This window comes from Mirounga leonina, unplaced genomic scaffold, assembly GCF_011800145.1.
Source record: "Mirounga leonina isolate KUSES-001 unplaced genomic scaffold, KU_Mleo_1.0 Mir_115, whole genome shotgun sequence".
In the NCBI taxonomy this organism is placed as follows: Eukaryota; Metazoa; Chordata; class Mammalia; order Carnivora; family Phocidae; genus Mirounga; species Mirounga leonina.
In genome coordinates this window covers 46,126,982-46,132,981 of record NW_023270268.1, presented here as the reverse complement: position 1 = coordinate 46,132,981, position 6,000 = coordinate 46,126,982, and positions in this window count along the sequence as shown.

Below are 6,000 nucleotides of genomic sequence, written 5' to 3'. Positions count from 1 at the left end.
AAAAGAAATATAACAATTCTTGATTTTTACAAGATGGTGTGGGTGTGTGTGTGTGTGTTATTCAAAATAAATTATGAATCCCAAGGCAATTTGTTATCCTTACCCAGTATAATATGCTGTTGTCTATGCCAGTCTTTGTTTTTAAAGAATGCAAATTAATTTTAATATTGGACTAAGGCATTTCTAAGGAAGGAAAATCTGTTGTAAAATGTCATATGATTCAAATTTCATTTGTATTCCACTTTGAATAGCTTTGCCTGTGGCATCACTTCATCTAGTAGCACAGATGGTAGAAATGTGTTTATATATTCATGTTTTTTATATTCCTTATCAATTTCATTCATAACCTTTGGTGCTGTCATTTGAGGCAGTTTTCATTATTGAGACTCTAAGATATATGTGGAAATGACCTGTTCAGTTGCCCTGAGTAAACAAATCCAGGAAACTCAGGGTCATGAGAAAGTCATTAGTTATGACCTAGAAGAGTTAATGTAGCAAAGAAAATCAGGAAGCTTCTGTTGACAACAGATTATTACTCAACGTCATTTTTTTTAAGTAGGCTTCATGCCCAGTGTGGAGCTCAGTGCAGGGCTTGAACTCACAACCCTGAGATCAAGACCTGAGCTGAGATTAAGAGCCGGATCCTCAACTGAAAGAGCCACGCAGGTGCCCCTCAACATCACTTTTTGGTAAAAAAACAAATATCAAGAGTAAAACAGAAAGCCTTATCTGCACTATTCCTTATTAACATACTTAGCATGGCTAATGGTTGTCCTGGCCACCAGAGTCTCTAAGGGTCTCTGCACATTCTGCATGTAGTCATCAGCACCTAAGCCTCTGAAATTACGCTAGGAGAGAAATGACAGTTCTGTTTTCTTTTACTCTTTTTCATGAAAAACAACATCTGGACAGTGAACCTTTAAATCAACTTGATTAAGCATTGACTATTAAAAGCAGAGTGCTAATGATGTAAAGGAAAAATGACGGGACATGAATATCAACAAGTCATATCAAGGTAGTGGCAAAAAGGGATTTTCCAGTCTGAGCTGGATTTACATATACAAAATTATCTAAATGTTAGTCTGTTATAAATTCTGTGGTGTTGGGAAAATAAAATAAGATATTAATTCATGCCTAAAATCTCACACCATCTTTGTTTGTCCTTCAGGTAGGAGTTTTGAACTGTAGTAAATGAAAATAACCTTCCCTGAAAGGTGATGCCATACAGTAACTGGTACAAGGTTGCTTAAAGGAGAACCAGAGCAGGATGGTGTGGATGAACCCATGAAGCAGAGTTACCTCTTAAGTCAATATGTGCTGATTTGCTTTGGGGCTGCCTATCTGTCACACTGACATGAATGGATATCTAAAGGCAGGTTTTTCTAGAAGACAGAGAGACAGAGACAGAGACAGAGACAGAGACAGAGAAATGGAGTTGAGCAGTGCCTGGGTGGCTCAGTTGGTTAAGTGTCTGCCTTCAGCTCAGGTCATGATCCCCAGGGTACTGGAATTAGGCTCTGCTCATGCTCTCTCTCTTGCTCACTCTCTCTCAAATAAATAGAATCTTAAAAAAAAAAAAAAAAAGAGTTGAATGACACCAAAAGAAAATGATCAGTGGGGTAGGTAGGCCATAGCTGCTTGAAATTATATGGAAAGCATGATATTTAAGAACAGAGATTTTATTATTTTTTTATTTAAGATTTTATTTATTTATTTATTATTTATTTATGAGAGTGAGAAAGCAAGAGAGCAGGGGAGAGGAGCAGAGGGAGAAGGACAAGCAGGCTCTGCACTGAGCCTGTAGCTAGACTTGGGGCTCCATCTCACGACCCTGAGATCATGACCTGAGCTGAAATCAAGAGTCAGATCCCCAACCAACTGAGCCACCCATATGCCCCAGGACAGAGATTTTAGAACTACACACTCCTGGGCTCAAATCCTTCATCCATTTACAATTTGTGGAGACAAGATACATAACTGTGCTATGGCTTAGTTTTCTCAGCTGTATTTCCTAGAGTTATGGATAAGATTAAAGATGATGAGTATCATGAGGGTGGTATAAGATTTAGCTCCACAAAATTAGAAAACATTTGGATCTTGTTAGCTAATATTAATTCTATTATTATTATCATCACTTCCATTGCATAGTAAGAGTGTGGATTCTGGAGTCAGACTATTTAGGCTCAAATCTTTTCTCCTTCATTTACTAACTTTGTAACCTTTGCCAGGTTATTTACCCTTGATGTGCCTTGATGTCCTTATCTATAAAATGATAACTATTCCTACCTTGTGAATTTGTTAGGAGGGGTAAATAATTTAATTCACATGGAGCTATTAGAATCATTAGATCCTGCAAATAGTAAACATTTTAAATGTTAGATGACATTACACTTGTATAATTTTAAATGGTTTAAAGAACACTGAACAGTGGCAATTTGATCATAAGACAGGGTGGTTTCAGTACAGACTGAAGGTTGGATTTTGGGTTTTGTTGGTGGTGGTTTGTTTTGTTTTGCTATGACTGTCTAAACTAACCTCAGGTGCCTGAAAGTTGGGATTATTTTTTTCCAGGATTCTGTTATGGCTGGAGCACTACCTACAGTCATAGCCTCTCTAAGTAGGAGGGAACTCAGAGGTCATCCAGGCCCATTTAAGACATGCACACTTTTCACGGCATCTCCAATAACACAAGGCATAGCCAATGATGGGGAACACATTACATCTCAAGGCAGCTCATCCAATTTTCAGATACTCATAGGATAGAAAGTTTGTTCTTGTCTGGAACTGAACATAACCTCAATTCCCTCCTAACCACTAGACAAGTTCTGTCCTGTAAAGCATCTCAGACTAAATCTAATTCCTCCTCCTTATGAAAATTTTTTGAATATTTCCAAATAACATTCAAATCTACTCTTCTCTGCACTATACTGAGTTCCTCTTTTCTTGAAGCTAAGTTTCTTCTATTGTTGCTTGTATAAGAGCAGCATGGAGTTCTGTGGAATCCAACTGAGCAGACATGAAATTTCCATGTGCTTAACTTGGGCAGTTTATCAGATTCCTCTGATGGAGGAATCTGCCTCACAGAGATGGAAGAGGTAATATACTACTTTAAAGGTAGCAATAGGGATTAAATGTATGAATAGATGCATAACACTAAGCACAACATAGGTGCTCAATAATAATGATAATTATCCTGATAATTACTGTTTTATGTAGAATGTTTCTGCTGCTATTCTGGGCCTTCTTCGATGAAAGTGTTCAATGTACCAACATGGAAGAGAGTGAAATAATTATATACATTCTTCTGTACTATTTCTAGATGTGATCTAATGTCAAATTTTAGGAGTCTCATAGAGACATTTGAAATCACTTATAAATAATAAGTGTGGTGAAAGTTACAGAATGCTTATTATGTGTTGTTCATTGTGTTAAGCCTGTTAGGTACATCATGCACTATCTCCATTACAATAATACTATGAGGCAGAAAGCCATTACTACCCCTACTTTAGAAGAACAAATTAAGGTTTAGTGATACTAAAAAACCTTTGCAAGTTCACATAGCTAGTAAGTGGCAAAACTAAAATATAATTCAGGTCTCTCTGATTTTCTTTTAAATTCTCTTCTATGTTACCTTTTTTTCACTTGTGGTATGAGTTGATTTAACATTTATAATAGCAAGAATGTTGTCATCTCCTCAATTTGCTCCCACTGAAAACAGATAGAGAACTAGGATAACAAAACCCAAATTCCTTGTCAAACATCTACAACAAAACTAGAAGCCAAGTATCCCCACAAATCCACAATACAACTGGGGAAATGATGACAATAGTGGAGTGGAAGGAAGTAGATGGAAATAATGAAGTATCTGATGGATCTGGAAACATGAGAACCCCCAAATTGCCAGTAATTACTCACTGAAGGTGTGAGGGGCCAATCTGAAAATCATCAGTTGCAACTAGGGGTGGGAGGTAGATTTTTAACTTGGCACAAGGGGTCCACAGTCAGGTGTGAGGTTGCTAGAACAATTCAGTCTTATGAATTTTCAAAATTAATCAACAGAAGCTGTCTTCTAGGATAAAGTTCAACTATGATGAAGAACAAACTTCTGGGTATAGAAGCCAAACTGAAAAGAACAGTGTCAACGGAAGTAATGAAAAGAAAATTCCAGATAAAAGAAATGAGTGGGTGAGTGGGCAGAGCCAGGAGATCTCAGGAAATATAGGGCAATTTTTAAATTGACTTTACAAAAAACTCAGAATAGCAGGCTCTAGATCTGGGGTGTTGGAAGACCTGGAGGGTCCAAAATGATTCCATTCATGTTGTTGCCTGCCAGGGGAGGGAGCTTAGCTGGGACTCTCACCAGGAGTCTTGATTCTTCTCCACATGGGTCTATCACCAATGCTTTTTGGACTTTCTCAGGCCTAAGGACTGGGTTCCAAGAAGACCTAAGAAGGAAACAAGAAGCAAAAGCTATCAGTTATCTTAAGACCTGGGCTCAGAAATCCCAGGAAATCACTTCTGCTACATTCTACTGGTCAAAGCAGTCATAAGGCCAACCCAGATTCAAGGTGTGGGGAAATAAACTCCACCTCTCAAAAGGAGAGTGGCACATATGACCAGTAAGAAAAGAACTGATGGAGGCCATCTCTGGAAACTATCTAACATGCATGTTTATATTGCAAAGAATGAAAGTGTATCCAGTTATTGATATAACTACACTGAAACAAACTATTCCAACTGACTTCAAAATATAGTCACAGATTATACATCTTTGGTAGGTATATTCTAAGGACAAAAATAACTGCAAAATGAAATATGTATCTTAAAAGAATTTTAAAAATCATATTGTTTGTGGTAGTGTTGATAACTGACATTCTGAAACTTACCTGTAAGCTAGAAAAAACAAACGAGAAAATTATGTGATATCATAAATTTATCATTCCTTATGTTATTGAGAATAAGGATTCTTAGCTCTGGAAAAATAAGACAGTATAAACTCATGGTATATTTTATCTTAATTTTTTTTCTTATAATGTATTTTATCTTAAAAAATGCTATCCAGTAAAATTCCTAGAAAAATGAGCAGTCTAGAAGAAACACACTAATAGCACTAAAATTGAAATATTATGTCTCACTAAAAAGAATGAAAGTTCCTTAATAAATGGTTGATTTCAGTAATAAGAAATGTATAAGATGGGCATGCCAAATAGCAAGGGAATTATCAAAAACACCAAAAAAGTCATACCAAAATATTTAGGAGCCTACTTGAGAAGGGAACAATTTGACCATAAACAAAGATATAACTACAATAAGTTTAAACATATCACAAAGTTTAAATCCATGAATTTAATATGGTCAATATGGGAAAATGCAGCTTATTATTTTAAAAACTGCTAAATGCAGGAAAAGAACAAGCATTTATCCTTTTTCTTCTACATATATTTGGCTACCCCTGGGGAATAGTAGATATGTAAAATGCCTCTTCATAGGAGTATTATAGCTAATAAGTAAAGAAGGAATATTAGATTTAAGATATTACCATATTTCAATTCTCCAAAGATTCATGAATCAATTCATTCATTTTTAAGGGTTTCTAACATTACAAAATGGAGGAAACTAGACATCATGTATCTCCTGATGAAAGAACACAGCAGCATCTGTGAAGTCATCTTACAAAAGCAACCAAGCAAAAGTGAGCATGAAACTGAGTAAGCCTCCATATTCAAAACCCAGTAATCAGAGGAACATGTTAAGTGACAGTCACAGGGATATAATCAGAAAAATTCAGATCACAGCAAAATCTACAGGGAAAACAACCTAATTTATTCAACAAGTAAATTACAAAAGAATAAAAGAACTGGAGAAGATGCCTAGAAATTTTAGAGACATTAACCAAGTATAACATGTCATTCTAATTTGAAAAACTGAAAAAAGAATTTGGTTTATACACATATACTATATTGTACATATATATGCACACATATATACATGGACATTATA